At 37.4% G+C, this 16,526-nt stretch overlaps 1 protein-coding gene across 2 annotated transcripts in view; it reads right to left on the bottom strand.

Moving 5' to 3' along the window:
• Positions 1 to 16,526, bottom strand: part of tns2a (tensin 2a) — a 126,819-nt gene that overhangs the window by 109,384 nt on the left and 909 nt on the right. The gene's annotated exons all lie outside the window — the stretch shown is intronic.

Raw genomic sequence — 16,526 nt, 5'->3', positions numbered from 1 at the left:
AAGCCAACATTCTCATGTGTGGCTCACATGCATGAAATATGGACTTTGTGGGTTCCAGATGAGCATGAGATTTGAGTAGGTTTGTACATGTGTTGTCACAGGGACTCTACAGCCTACCTCAATCTTACATGGATCCCATTTAATCGCCATTGCTGGATAAATTTGGTGTCCAGGTTGTTGAACACCTTCTGGTGCTATCACTGAGGGTCAGGCACCATGTCATCATTCATTGAGACCCATTCAATCATACTAAATGAAGAAAATCCATGCATGAACAGAGAGCACACACCTTATCCCTCACACAGAAACAGAGTACGGAACTTCAAACATCTTGAAACATCTATTGTAAAAGAAGTCATGTAAAAAACATTAGCTCATATGAGAACCAATAATAATTAGTGGTGTGCCACATTTTTATGACTAGTTCCACATATATTGAACTAAAACATGGAGTATTAAGTAGTATTATATGAAATATGGGATGGAAGTAATACAGCAAAAAATAAATAAATAAAAGACCACTTAATGATAATGTTTTTCCTTGATTTTACCAAATTGAAAACCTCTGGAATATAATCAAGAGGAAGATGGATAATCACAAGCCATCAAACCAAGCTGAACTGCTTGGATGTTTGCACCCAGAGTGACATAAAGTTTTCCAAAAGCAGTGTGTAAGACTGGTGGAGGAGAACATGCCAAGATACATGAAAACTGTGATTAAAAAAATCAGGGTTATTCCACCACACATATTGATTTCTGAACTCTTAAAACTATATGAATATGAACTTGTTTTCTTTGCATTATTTGAGGTCTGAAAGCTTTTTTTGTTGTTATTTCAGCCATTTCTATTTGGAATTTGGGAGAAATGTTGTCTGTAGTTAATAGAATAAAACAACAATGTTCATTTTACTAAAACATGTACCTATAATTAGCAAAATCAGAGAAACTGAAGTTTCTCTTATTTTTTCTCCGGAGCTGTATTTTGTGACATTTACAACTGGCCTGACTACACCCTGAATACTAGTACAACTGCACCACCAAGTGGGGGAACATCTTATCACACCTCATTCTCCCTATCACAGTGATTCCCAGTCCTGGACCCAGTCCTGGACCATTTCACTCTGCATGCTTTAATAAAACCATTTAAAACTAAAATATCAGTAATATGGCTGATGAGCTGAGCAAAGTGTGTGAAAAGCAAAAAAAAAAAAAAGTACTAAAATGTCTAGTTAAATGTTCACATTATGTTCACTGTCCTATAATCAAAGAGTGCTATGATCTGAATCATGGTCTGGCAGCAGTCAATTTTGGCTAATATGGTTCCTTAAAAAAAGTTTCCAGTGAACAACACAGACCAGAAGCACCAACAGACAGGGAACTAGTTGAGGAATGCAGTTTTGGTGAGGTTTTCCTGAAGCTTTTCCAGACAAATAATCAACAGCGGATGTGCTGTACGTTCCTAAGATGAAGAAAATTACTCTTGGAGGGAAAGTATTCTCGGGAAGCCTGCTGAAATATGTCAATAGGCCTGTAACGTCAGTCAGAGGCCGATTCCTTTGTTATCGGCTAAAGCTAAAAATTCATCCTTTTAACAAAAATAAAGTTTCTTAAAATTATTTTATCAACTTATTGTAAAATATATGGAAACTGGACCTCAATATTGTTTTGCTCATTGTTTTTACTCAGCAAGGAGTGTCCATTAAAGGAGAAATTTGGTGTGAAATGGACTTGAGATGTAGTGAAACATGAAAATGAGTATCAACTTTTGTTGAATGGCAAAACTCAATCTGCCCACAGCATTCCAAAATACAGAGCTTTTAGCCGATGCTCCCAATGATCACAATGCTAGTGATAGGGGCATAGCTTGCCCATGCAAAAAAAGCACTATTTTTATTTACACCATTAACAAACTCAAAGTAGTTCCCCTATCCTACCTATTTGGCCATGCTCATCAATTGACTTATCGTGACTTCATTTCAAAATCTCAATTTTCCTTAAGCTTGTTACTGGTTTAAAAAAAGGGCAACACTGTGCCCCTATTGCTAGTATTGTAAGCCTGGAGGTGGTCAATCCTTATATAATAATTATCAAGTTTCACTACACCTCAAGTCTGTTTTTGTATTTTTATTTATGTTTTATTTATTTAGGATGCGGATCTCTGCTAAATACCTGAATATTCTTCTAATTAAACACCTCAAAAATATCAAAAGTATAACTGCTTTACAATGCTATTATTTTATAACTGTTTCAGAGGAATAAAACGGTCTATTGTTAATAAAGCAATCATTACAAGCTGAGTTTCTCATGACCTTTACACTAGTTTCCCCCACTGTATTAATGTACTGAATCGAGTTCAAAAGGATCAAATGTTCAAATGTACCGCAAGTCATTTTCTTCTGGTAAAGAAAATAACCACAGTCTGCTAAGGGTGGGTTTCCTTTATGAGTCATCCAGCCAAACCAGTACATTGTAAATGAGCTAATTAGACTTGGACCACTAAAATCCACTCCAGTGTCATGTGATGAATCTAGAAGTCACAGTTATAACTGAACATAGCTACAGTAAATAGAGATACAGCTCTGTAAAAAATGAAGAGACTGCTTCAATTTCTAAATCAGTTTTGCTATTAATAGGTACATGTTTAGGTAAAATGATCATTGTGGTTTTATTCTATAAACTATGAACTTGGGATTTCTCCCAAATTAAAAAAAAAAAAAGTAATTTAGAGCATTTATTTGCAGAAAATGGGAAATGGCTGAAACAACAAAAAAGATTCAGAGCTTTCAGACCTTAAACAGGGTAAAGAAAACAAGTTCATATTCATAAAGTTTTAAGAGTTTAGAAATCAATATTTGGTGTAATAACCCGTTTTTTAAATCATAGTTTTTATGCATTTTTGCATGTTCTCCTCCACCAGTCTTACACACTGCTTTTGGATAACTTTATGCCACTCCTGATGCAAAAATTCAAGCATTGGTTTGATGGCTTGTGATAATCTATCTTCCTCTTGATTATATTCCAGAGGTTTTCAATTTGGTAAAATCAACTTCCAATCAATTCCAATCCAACTTTCAATCAATTTCCAGAGCTGTAAAGTCAAAAAGATTTTAACACAGTCTACTGAATATCATACATTTGAGTCCAAACTAATTGTGAATTTACAGTGTACTTAATATGCATTCAATTTTTAGAACAAATGTCAGTATTCCCCTATCACTATGTGTGAAACTATTCTTCCATTTAATTCAACTACTTCTTTATAGGTTTGGAACTTGGGCAATATTTACATAGTACGCCCCACACACAATTTACAACAGCAAAGAAAATACCAAGATTTTTATATTATATTGGTTTTTAAGCAGATAAAAAAAAACAAATCTGAAGCTCTTATAAACATTAGCAGCACAAATCTGCTCATAAAACCGAATAAGAGTGATGACAGGTTTGAGACCCTTATAAAAATACTGTGTAAACCGCTGACCTCAAGAACACACGCAGCCAGTGCAGCCAGGGCAGAGAGTGAGGTGCGAAAGTTACCCAGGATACAAAGGGGCCATGGGCAAGGGAGTGAGAGCTGGCAAAGTGTGTGTGGCCTGAGTGCCAAGACTGAAACAAGTCCCCATTACACTCCCCAAGTCACACATCCACGTGGATACCGACTCTTACACTGTTTACAGAAGCACAGCGAGGAGGAAGGGAGGGACTAAGAAGAAAAAGAAGCTTTTGTGCATCAGAAGGCGTTACAAGACGATTCAGTTTAGCCTTCAGTTCTCTTTTCTATCCATCAGTTAAAGGAACAAAATGTACTAAATGACAACAAGTATGTAAAATGGCCATTGCAGCCGATTTCAAAACACTGGAGAGAATTGTCTGCCCCGCCCCCCTCCTTCCCAGATGTGCAGCTCATGCAGCTAGCCAGGTTGAGGACAATGAACCTACACACAAACAACTGCCATTTGTCTTGTAGTCCTTCTGGACTCTAAGGTTACGTTCACATTACCAGGCTGAAGTGACTCAAATCTGATTTTTTGCTCATTGTGGCTCAGATCTACGGAGCCCCTAAGGTGACACCATGTCAAAAAAATAAGGCGTGGGAACCAGATAATTAAGACGTGGGAACAAGATACTAATGCACGGGAATGAGATAATTAAGGTGTGGAAATGAGATCATTAAGGTGTGGCCTCGACTCATTAAGACATGGGAACGAGTTAATTAAATCAAAGCCTTTACAGCGTGTCCAAAAACTCCTTCAGTTTCACAGCTAACAAAGCAAGCAGCTCTCAGGGGTTGTGCTCAGTTTCACTGCCTAAGGAAGGTAAACAGGTCTGCATACTGTGTCTGTGTCTGAGCCAATCAGCTTTTAGTATAAGAATTAAGAACCTTTTACTTAGAATTACGCAACGTCTCACCGCAAGATATCACCATAATTCATTCAGAGATTAAAATAATAAAAAAACAGTTCACTCTTCATTTTCTTACAGAAGATCATCCCTGGATTAAAGGAGCTTTGTAAAATTATTCAGTTTTTTCACAAGCATTCATTTACAGAAAAAAAATATTATTTTGCCTTAATTATCTTTTTCATGCCTATGTGAAAGTGCCAAATTTTTCAGACAAAAAAATCAGATTTGTCACTTTCATATGTGGTCCAAATTTGGATGCGTATCCAATTCTTGCGACATGAATGTGAACAGGCTAATCAGCAAAAGCAAACCGCCTGGCCTTTTTTCTCCTCCTCGATCTGAGCATGTCTTCAGACCAGCTGTTTGATCTCTACTCCAACAAAAGATGCTCCACATATGAGCTGCTAACAAACACATCCATTTCCCTTTATAAAGCTGAGTCGTCTCTTAAATATGACATTTTTGTTGTTGGTGAAGAAGGCGACATTTATACACGTATTAATGTGCGCACACGAGACGTTTCAGGAACAGATTTGTTTACATTACACACATTTGTGAATGTCATTTCACCCCTTGGCCCTACCACTTACCCCTACCCCTTATTTTCGAGTTACAAGGGGAAGGGGTGAAATCCTCTACGCTCAGAATTGGGACAACCCTTCAAGCACCCGATACGTCATCAGGAGAGATAAAGTATAGTAACCTAGCTCCTGGTTAACTAGTGAACTTTAAGTAATTGTAATTATCCTTAATTAGATTTTATTTTGTTTTATTTTTTTGTTCCACCTTAAATGCTGCAGCACCTGCCATCTGTCGCATCATTTTAGGTGGAATAGGAAAGTTAGCTAGCTATTGAGACAAACTACTAGCAATCTTTTTTATGCTTGTAATGAAGAATTTGGCCATAAAACATTGAAACTACACATTAAACTATGGTAATATGGTACTAATCGTCACTTTTCTTACCAGTGAATCTCATACTCCTTCGTTTGAAGTGTGCCTCTGAAAAATCTCTGTATGAAGGGCTAACAAGCCCTATCTCTTCCCCCTACCCCTCCAGCCTAACAAGAATCAGGACATGCCTACCCCTCGGCGTGCACACGCAAAACAGAGGGGTAGGTCACGAAGCTTTTTAGATAGATGCCTAGGTTGAGGCCGTTCCACTGTTGAAGCATTATTCACCCTCCTGGTGTTAGTATACAGGGTGAATAAGGGTCCTACCAGTGGCCCAGCCTTTTTGAGCTAGACCTACATTTAAAACTTCTTGTTGTGGTTATTTTTCGTCTCTCTCTTAATGAAAACAAAGTTATCAAATGTAAAAGGGGGCTATTGCCTGGTATCATTAGTCCAGTTTAAAATCCTTTAAGTAGAAGAGTCGAGTGCAGAAGCAGAACAGATAGATAGCCTGTGCTGCTGCCTGTGAACCATGAACCATGAACCAGCCACCGGACGCAGGGTTTTAGAGGTAATGGAGCAGAATCATTACTAAAACAGTGCACTACACTGAGTGAAGTTAGATAGGGGGTTGGCACACTTTTCAGTGGGAGCATTTTTCAGCACTTGACACCTATAATCGCTCGGCGAAAGAAAACAGGAACTCGGGCTGCTTGGAAACACCTAACAGAGCCCACAGTGTAGAACATCTTAATTTATCTTTCCACCAGGGGAGGAACTTGGAGAAAAGCACTTATTATGAAAAGGAGTTGGCAACTGCGCCGAAAACAAAATGATTAAAAATAAAAGATCTGGCAAGTGATGATGTAACCTTGACTAATGCTTTAATGGGTCGAGAGGGGCAGATGATAGAATGCTGAAAAGATTAACCAAAACATTAGAGGAGAGAGAGAGAGATAGAGTGAGGGGGATGGATGAGAAAGAAAGACAAAGGAGAAACGATAAAGAGATAAAGAGAAGGGTTAGAAAAAAGGGGACAATAAGATAGAAAAAAACTAACAGATAACAGAGAAAATGATAAGATAAATGAGGAGCAAAAAGAAAGCAAGAGATTGAAAGAGAGATAGGGGAGGAAAGAGCAAATGGAATGAGATGTTGAAAAAAACTGAGAGAGAAAAAAACAAATACATTAAAAAAAAGAAGGAGGGGAGAAAAGAGGGGGTGCTAGGATGGAAGCAAACAAAGAAATAACAGAAAATGAGAAGATGAATAGAGAGAGAAGAATGCAAGAGATAGAGAAGGAGAGAGAGCTAATGGAAGTGAGTTAGTAAGAGAAAAGACGAACAGTGAGTACGATAAGCAGAAAAAAGAAGGGATTTTAATTTAATTTTAAGATTGATAAAGTAAAGAGAACAGAAAGAAAAAGAAGAAACAAAAAGAGAGAAAGAGGAAAGCAATGATGGTAAAACAGAGAGAGAAATACACTAAACGAAGAGAGGAGAAAGAGATGGCTTTATGCGATGAAAGAATCAAAGAGACAGAGATAGAACAAGTAGAACAAGAGGAAAATGAGTAAAGCAAGGGATTGAGTGAAAGATAGAAAAATAGAAAGAGAGAGCAGAAAAAGAGAAACAACTGACAGAGTGTAAGATTAAAACAGTAAAAAAAATAGAAGGGAGAGAGATAAAGAGGAAGAGAAAGAGGGAGAAAAAAAATATGGAATTTTGAGATGGAAGAAACAAAAATCGACAGTATGAATTCAACCAGTAAAGCCACTCTGCTGAAATCAAGCACTAAGCAGCATTAGCATTAGCTGCTAACTGCAGCGCTAGCTCTTTTGCCATTCAGAGGTGGGTATATTGGCCTGTAGTCTGTGTGTTTACTGTGTTAAAACAAGCTACGAGGGACGAACTGCTAGCGGTTAGCACCCTAGGTTAACAGAACACTTAGGGTTCCTCAGTCTAGCCCTATGGGACAGCATTTATGTCTCTATGTCGCTATGGGGGAGCATTTTATGCACTGCGGTTAGCAGCTAATGCTAACGCTGCTGCACTCAGCCTTCGTGCTGAAGAAACTTCACTGAAACTCACCCTTTGACAAAATATTGGACACCTAAACTTACTGTAAATGAACAGAAATGCTTTACTCACCCAAATAAATGGTTTTCAGGAGAGAAATTTGTGTGCTCATTTAGCTTTGAAAGAAAATGTTATTTTTTAAGATTTAAAGTTTTGTTTACTTAGGTGCCTCCCCCAGCTTCTGCATTAGAAGGGAAACTTGGCTACACCCTTGCTCACTGGATTAGAACTGGATTTTTAAAAGCACTTATTGAAACATATGGGGGTGGGCGGAGCTACATCAAGTGAAGTGAAGAGTCTTAAGTTGTTTAAAAAGATCTAAAGAAGATTATTTGTACCATTTTTAGTGGTTCTTCTATTGCCACCACTCAAAGAACCATTTGAAGCACTTTTATTTTTAGGAGAGTAAAGAAAGAAAGAAGACAGAACAGAGAGAGAGGAAGAACAACAGAAACTCAGAAAGAGAAAGAGAGATGAGAACATTTAGGCAGAGGAAATGAAGGAGGGAGTAGGGAGGGCAAGAATGATTGGGTAAGAGAAAAGCCAAGGGCTGATCAACTACAGCTGTGGGGTTTTGGGGGGCGAGGGTGAGGGTGGTGGGGGGCTGGATGAGGCAGTTTGAGAAGAAAGAGGGGTATTTGAAGAGAGAAAATATGAAGGCTAGGACTGTGTAGAAGAGGGCGATGGATGGGAATGTTTACTCTCGCTTTTTATGAGTTTGATAAAATGCTGAATCACATCCTTCTCCTGTTTCTCCGCCAGCGTCCAGCTCACTGCCGAAACATGTGCCTCCAGAAACACCCCTCGGATTGGACGGGCGGGTGGTGAGAGAGCGGTGAAATAAAGCGAGTAGAGGATGCAGGAGTGCAGGAATTTGTTTTCGTAACCTAGGCTGGACCAGGGCTTTGTTGATGTGGCTCTAGGAAAGTGGAAAAAGGACATGAGTGGCTTTCCTGTTCCTCTACACCTTGTGTTCCTCCCTCATGTCCTTTTTCCTTCTCTCTCTCTCTTTCTCTCTTTCTTTTTCTCTTTCTCTCTCTCTGGGCTTGATTTGTTGACACGAATTCTCTGATGGAACGTTGAAGCACAAACTAAACAGAGCCCAAATCAGATTTATGCAAGGGCACACATGCATAACCACTTACACACAGTTCCTCCTTCTCTCTCTCTCTCTCTCTCTCTCTCTTCCACACACACACTTCCACACACTCTTATCCTCTCCGGACACTTTATAGTCATGGAATCTGTACTGCACCGCATGTCCAACAGTTTCTAAACACCTGCTAATTCCATGTTTCCTCTGAAATCCAGAGTTTGCATTCAGAAACAGCTGCATTAGTAAGGTTCGGAACTTTTTGAATAATGTTGAATAATGCTGCATCCCATGATTTTCGTCACAGTAGAACTCTCCACAGACCTGGAGGATATATACAGCTCTGGAAAAAAAAATTAAGAGACCGCTTCAGTTTCTGAATCAGTTTTTCTGATTTTGCTATTTATAGGTATATGTTTCAGTAAAATGAACATTGTTGTTTCATTTCTTCCAAATTCCAAATAAGAATTTTGTAATTTAGAGCATCTATTTGCAGGAAATTACAAATAATGCAAAGAAAACAAGTTCATATTCATAAAGTTTTAGGAGTTCAGTTCTCCTCCACCAGTCTTACACACTGCTTTTGGATAACTTTATGCCACTCCTGGTGCAACAAATTCAAGCAGTTCAGCTTGGTTTGATGGCTTGTGATCATCCATCTTCCTCTTGATTATATTCCAAAGGTTTTTTTTTCAAATAGTAAATGGTAATATCATTTTTAGGTAGTATGAATTAAACAAATCTGAAAAGTTGTCCGAACACGAGCATTTATGGAAGATATAGTACCAGTCAAACGTTTGGACACACAATTTTCATTTAGTGTTTTTTTTTCATTATATTAAAATGCTCTGAATTATAAATTAATACTAAAGACATACAAACTATGAAGCAAAAAATATTAAATCATTTAGAAAACAACAAAGTTTTAAAGTGTTAAACAAGCACCTCTTGCTTAGATGACAGCTTTTCACGTCTTGCGCATCATTTTCTCAGTCAGCTTTATGAGGTATTGCACAGGATAGGTTCATCAAGGTTATCAGCCTCAGACACTGCCAGTTAACAGATAAAGGTTAATTTGGTTTGTTTAACTCTTGTAAGTTACTACCTGATTCCTTACGTGTTTTTTCATAATCTGAATGACTTCAGTATTACTTTACAAATGTAGGGAAAACAGCTCATTAATATAAGACGTTTCACCTTGCACGTTTTTTTCTACTTATTTGGTGGGACAGTGATTGAGATGGTTTATTCTTTATATCTGTATCTGCTTATGTTGTATTTTCTCTCTTTTTTGTGCGAATTGTAAACTTTATATTTTTGTGAAAAAACAATTAAAATTGTTCACAAAAGTATAGAAACAAAATACTTTAAGAAAGAACTTTAAAAGTATCCACAAGTGCAGTCACAAAGACGAACAAAAATGTTATGATGGAACTGGCCCTCATCAGGACCGCACCAGAAAAGGAAAAAGGAAGATCAATAGTTACCTCTCTTGCACGAGATAAGTTCATCAGAGTTTATCAGAGTTCAATATTTCATTTTTTTTTTTTTTGCCAGTTTTGCGTTTTTGCCAGAATTGAACTTTATTTAGAAAGGATCAATAAAATGGAACAAAATCATTTAACATTGACCTCCATCTTTTAAATTTCAAAAATACAAGGTTTTTGCATGATATCAGACATATATACTCCTATACAGGCATCCGTGTGTGTTCCCATGCTATGAGAATAACAAGCCCGTTTTAAACACGGACCTGACCAGGCGTTTTCCTGTGTGGTGTTTATGGCGCATGCCTGTGGATTATGGCTGCCATAAACTAGCACTTGTTGTTAAAAGTTTGTCATTCCAAGGATATTCCAGGAATATAGCATAAACCACACAAACAAAACCAAGGTCGTGCATTGTTGTGCCCTCACCATGCTGGAACTGGGTGTGGGCATTCACCACGAAAGCTTCAAAACCATCTCTCACCTACGCTTTATGTTTTTTTTTGGACATGTTTTGCACAGGAGGAGTCTGAAAGCTGCTAGTATGTTAGTTATGCTTCATGTGGTCAAGCTACAGACTTTATTTAGCAGTCACTGGGTCAAACAGTTTGTTTATGTCTCAGTAAATAACTAAATATCTACCAGAAAAGGTAATGTACATTTTTATTCACTACTCACCACAGAACAAACAGTGCAAGTGAACCCACAATGATAAAACATGACCCTTCAGGTCCAACTGAGTTCCTTATAAATATGAAAAGTATAGTAGGGCTGTACCATAAATTGCATTTTTAACATTATTGCACAGACTGTGATCACGTGACACGAGAGGCAGAGCGAGGTAGAGGTATAGGAAGGTTGAAAGGGATTAAACAAATTTAGGACCTTAATTGAACACATTACATTTTGATCTAGTGCAAATATATTCCATAAATTAAGATTCACAAGAGATGTTCCACTCCAGTGACAGGATTGTACTTTTTTCTGTGGTTCTGTTCAGATAAAACCAATATTTTCTAATAGCAAAATACACTTGGTAAAAAAAAAATGACTTCTACAGCAAAAAGAATACAACTAGAAATATATTTAAAGGTAACTGCATTAGCCTTAAATAAACATCCACATAAACAGACATGGTTAGACAATGTTTTACCTCTGCATTATTTAATTAATAAATTTGATAAAAACAGGGTTAAATTAGAGGAACTTTTGCCTCGCCCTAATATGATACATTTTATTTAGCCATTGAAGCTCTTCAGGTCCAGTTAATAACCAGAAATGGTACAAAATCAAAAATGTACAAAATGTGTCCAGTGCCTTTAAGGAAAACAAATGAACTAAAACCTGAAAAAGTAATGTTAGTATTGTAAAAAAAAAAAAAAAAACAGTATACTGTAAAAGTATAAAAAAACTAAACACTTTTTAAACAATTTCTTTCTTTTCTTCTGCCTTTCTGATGGATAACTTTGCTTCATGATTAAAGCTAAAGTTTCATTAGTGGGAGGGGCTTCTGATAACAGTGTTGTACTTTCCTCCATTGACGTCACATAATTTGAAGGGTCCTCACACACAGTTTGTCATCGCATTCAATTCATAACCAGTCACCAGTGTTGTGCGTGAACGAGTTTAAAAGTACACGTTAATTGAACACGCTCATTTTTTTCGTGAACGTTGAACTGAACGCAACACATTTTTTAATAAAGAACTTGAACGTGAATTAGTTCACAGTATGTGTCATGAACGGCAGACATCACTGTAAATGAACGTTGGCTAGTTAATAATATACTGGCATGGAGTGCGGAGCAACGACGTGGAGAGCGCGCGCGCGCGAGAGAGAGAGCGCGGAGCAACAATGGGGAGAGCGCGGAGCAACAACGCGGACAGCGAGAGAGAGAGAGAGAGAGGAGCATTGATGGGAGAGCGCAGAGCACGAGGTCGAGAGAGAAAGAGAGAAAGAGATACAGAGAGAGAGAGAGAGAGATACAGAGAGAGAGATACAGAGAGAGAGAGAGAGAGAGAAAGAGAGAGAGAAAGAGAGATATACCGAGAGAGAGAGATACAGAGAGAGAGATACAGAGAGAGAGAGAGAGAGAGAGACCAATGACGGGAGTGAGAGAAAGCTCTGCAATAAAAAAAAAATTGCTAGTGGAAGTGATGGCAGAGACAGACAACGATTCTCCTTATGAACATTTTCATCACCTGGTAAGAAACTCACAATTGCAGTGTCATGAGCAAATGACTAAAATGAGTAGTTTCAAAGAACGTATAGTGATTTCTAGCTTGTAGTGTGAAAAAAGTATTTATTTGAATATCTCACGAAAAAAATAAAATGAACTGAACTTTGAACTAGTTCAGAATTAAAATTGTGAACTTTAAACGTGAACTGTTCACTTTTTCAGCATGTATGAACTGAACTTGAACTAGTTCAGAAAAGCTGTGAACTGGCACAACACTGCCAGTCATCGGCTCGGGGTCCTAGGCAATTAATTGGTTTACTTGCCTTGTTGCAACAGCAAGCTCTTGAGACAGCAGCAGCATGTGGACAATCATTGTCCTGTTGTAACTGTTAACACAATTTAAAATCCTCCAAATCTCAACATAATTAAAAGTAAGTTATTACACTGCAAGCAGTAACCAAAAGGTCAAGCGAAAGGTCAGCTCTAATCGCCATCTTCAGAATTTCTACCTCTAACTGAAGCCTCTGAGCTAAAGAAAGCCAAGATCAGCCATCATCTACAGCCAGGAAAGAGGACCAGCGGCTGAGCGTTAGTCACAGAATAAGACAATAGCAGCTCAGTGAGGGGGTCCACCACTCTGACAGCCTCGCAGAACACAGTTTACTCCTGAGAAGAACCCTCCCTTTGTTGAGCCTCACAAACCACAGAACACACAGACAGAGGGGCCAAAGTCTACAGGCATTACCAAACCAAGTCCAGCTAAAATCGAGGTTATGTCAAGGGCTGAATGATGAATGAATTGTGTGATAAATGTCCGCCCGGGCTGTAACCATCACGGTACACTGGTTATGGTGTGTATAACTATTGTATGACTTTATTAAGCTCTCATAATTTAGTTGGCAGGGGTCGAATTACTTGTGAAACGATCACCTACTGTTTTTAATGTATTACCACAAACCCCCACTGCTCCCACTGTACCGAAATGAGAAATGCCTGGATAACAACCAGCACTGTGGTAACAGCAGTGGGATGAAGGGTTCAAAACAAACCACAGACGTCTGCAAGCCAAACTATTCTAATATGAATATGAGAATGGGCAAAGTTGAACACTATGGGCCTGAGAAAAAAAGGCATTTTTACAATGCTGTTTTTCATTTTTGCTGTTTAATCCAGTTTTAAGTATAGAAATTATGGCTGTCCACATTGAAGCTTTGAAGCGTTAAAGCACATGATTTGTCAGGGATTGCAGCATGGATGAACAGACAGGACTACTAGAATAAACACAAAATAAACTAACAGAACAGAAAACAAAGAAACAGCAACCTGACTGATGTAGAACACACACAAGACCAGACAACCTAACACTGAAAACACCGGGGCTTAAATACACATGAAGTGAACATGAAACAGGAAACACCTAGGAACAGGTAATAAGGGGGTGGAGCTACAAATGAACACAGGTAGGGGGGACTGAAGACATGGGCGAAAACAACTTGAGACATGGAGAGCCATGTGCTATGAGCATATGACTAGGACAACAAACAAAGGAGGGGAAAAACATGGATGCTGACAAGAGACAGGACAAGGACGTGACACCATTAATGTGGAATCAGTAACGCATTCATTTTTGTTTTTACCCAACGTGCAGACTTATTTTCTGTGGTGAGAGCGTGATCTAGTCTTGATCGGACCCAGCTATCAAGTATACTGCTTTTAATTGAACTAATCTGCTGATAAGGTGCAGTTTAATCTGATATATTAGCCACATAACATACTGCTAATAACAAATGCTGTGTCGCTGCTCCACACTGTTTACACACTAAGAGCACGGTATGTGCAGCGTTCACTGCTCGCAGTCGCGTGACTCTAAACTGCACATCCCATTGAAAACACTGTGTTTAAAATAACTGCAGCAAATTTTTTGAGTTCTGTGTTGAAGCAGCTTCACACTGCACAGATATTCGCACTTGAACACAGAATCTTCTCACTATATTTATTTTTGTGTTTTCAAGGTTTCACTGTAAAAAAAATCCTATTTTTACAGAAAATAACTCTAAATGTTTACACTATTTATCCCTTTTCTTTTACTGCAGTCTAATTCTGTCAAATTACAGACATTTTCTGTTAATTACAAGCCCCTGTTCTAATTTTACATATTATGACATTAATGAGAGATTATGGTTAAAACTCTTATTTTTAGGGCTATATTGCTATATTATTTTTATGGTATTTTTCCATGTTCTTAAGTTATATAGATATGTATGTAAAATTACTTATTATTATATGTAATTATATGTGTGTGTTATTATTTAAAGGTTTATTTCTTTCCCAAAATCTCAGTGTTTTTCTTCATAATTGTAAGGTTTATTTATTTATTTATTTTTTATTCATTGTTAAAAAAGAAAAAATACAGAAAATAACCATAGAAATAAAACGTTTTTTTCTTTCTTTTATGTAAAAGAAAATATACCTAAAAAAAAACTGTCTGTGGGGCGTGGCTATGTTAATTAGATGTTCAGTTTAGAGGGCTCACCATGATGTAGTTTCATAGCAGTTTTATCCACCTGGCTGGGTTTTAGACTGTGCTAATATAAGTGGTTTTACTCTCTGAGCACTTTTTATTGCTTTAAATGAGCAGAGAGCCTGTTAATAAAGAAATTCTGAAAAGATCATACAGTTTGTCACTGAATGTCACTGAATGAGTCAAATACACATTAATTTGTGAATCATAAAGCTCACAACCTGAAAGACAATAAAGTTAGTTAAAAAAAAGGTAAAATAACATTTTTTCCCTGCAGAACATTGATTGAAATCGCTTTATTGAAGAAATTTAATTGTAAATATGCTCTGAAAAACTGTAAAATACTGGTGTATGTATGTGAAACCTTTAATGAAAATGCATGTGAATCTACTGGTTTTGCACTGCATATGAATGAAAGTATTTTACTTTAATTTTAGGGTTTTTGTTTGGCAGCCGCTGCTGCCAGTAATTTGACCGTTTTTTTTTACGGTTTTATTTTTTACAGTGTACAGTGATGTAAGTTTATTGTTAACACTGTTAACCATAGGATTTTCTAGTTATAGCTACTTTGTTAAATGTTAGTTGAGCATCTGCGAGGCAGCTATAAAGGACCATCCAAATAAATTGTTACCAAAATTTCTGACTTAAAACATAGAAATTCTAACATCTGAGTTTAATTGAAATGTATCATCAGTGAATTCAACCATAGATGAAACTCCTTTTCTTTGGAGGGCAGGGGATATAAATTATATGGAGCTTCACAACATCCAAACTTTTAACTTTTATCTTTATCTAAACATATTATACTACTCATTTTTGTATGTTTATTATCACTGTGGTTGTAATATAGTACTGTCAACAGACCTTCTGTACTATATATAAGTTCTAATGCAAAGTAACCAAAGATGTTGTCATAAAAAATATGTTGAATACTGCAGCTGCATGATAAATTGTAAAAAAAAAAAAAAAAGAAAGAAAAAAAGAAACTTCTGGAATGTGCAACCAAGCCAAGTGCCGATTTTTTTTGAGAAGCTTAAACTGTAACTGCTTTATAACACATCAATAAAATAAAATAGTTGTGACACATTTCATCACAATAATGTTAACATACAGTATCATCATATCTCCCACCTGTGATCCACATTATTCCAAATTACTTTGGAGTGGGCATTGAAAACAGATCGCAACAGTGCATTACATCATGACCCAATCAGTTTCAGTGTTTAGACGTTTTGGGTTCACACACACACACACACACACGAATTTAAGTCCAATTCCCAGGCCTGCATCAAAAGTTAACAACAATTTTGTGACATCATCCAGAGGCCCCAACATTCCCACACTCTGCACCATGTGAGCATCCTCTGGGGACTGAACCATCAAACATGAATATATACTCTCTCCCTCTCTCTCTCTCTCTCTCACACACACACACACACACACTCTGCTTCCATTATTCCCACTCCATAACAACATCATTCCTTACTACATCAACATCCTAACAGAACCACGTCCACAAACTGTACACATTGTAGACATATGGGGAATAATTCAAAAGCTATTTCTGCAGGGCTTAAAAGTTCACAAATACCAGAAAACACTGGAACAATGCATCGGTAATGAAAACGAATGCTCCACTAAAGATGGAGAACATCTAAAACTCTGCTCTGGACTTATGAAATGTAATCTGTATGAGGACATCTCTGTGAATTGACTCATGCCTCAACCGAACCCAAAAACCCCAAAATAGAACAATACTCAACTGTTGCAACTATTGCGACTGAGACATTTAGAACAGGCCTCGGACAACTTTCTTTAAAGGAACAGTCAGTATAAATGCTAGTGATATATGTGAAACAGATACAGGAGTCA

The sequence above is a fragment of the Astyanax mexicanus genome, chromosome 13 (assembly GCF_023375975.1).
Source record: "Astyanax mexicanus isolate ESR-SI-001 chromosome 13, AstMex3_surface, whole genome shotgun sequence".
NCBI lineage: Eukaryota > Metazoa > Chordata > Actinopteri > Characiformes > Acestrorhamphidae > Astyanax > Astyanax mexicanus.
The sequence above is the reverse complement of the archived record's forward strand: the minus strand, read 5'-3'. Positions and strand labels throughout refer to the sequence as shown.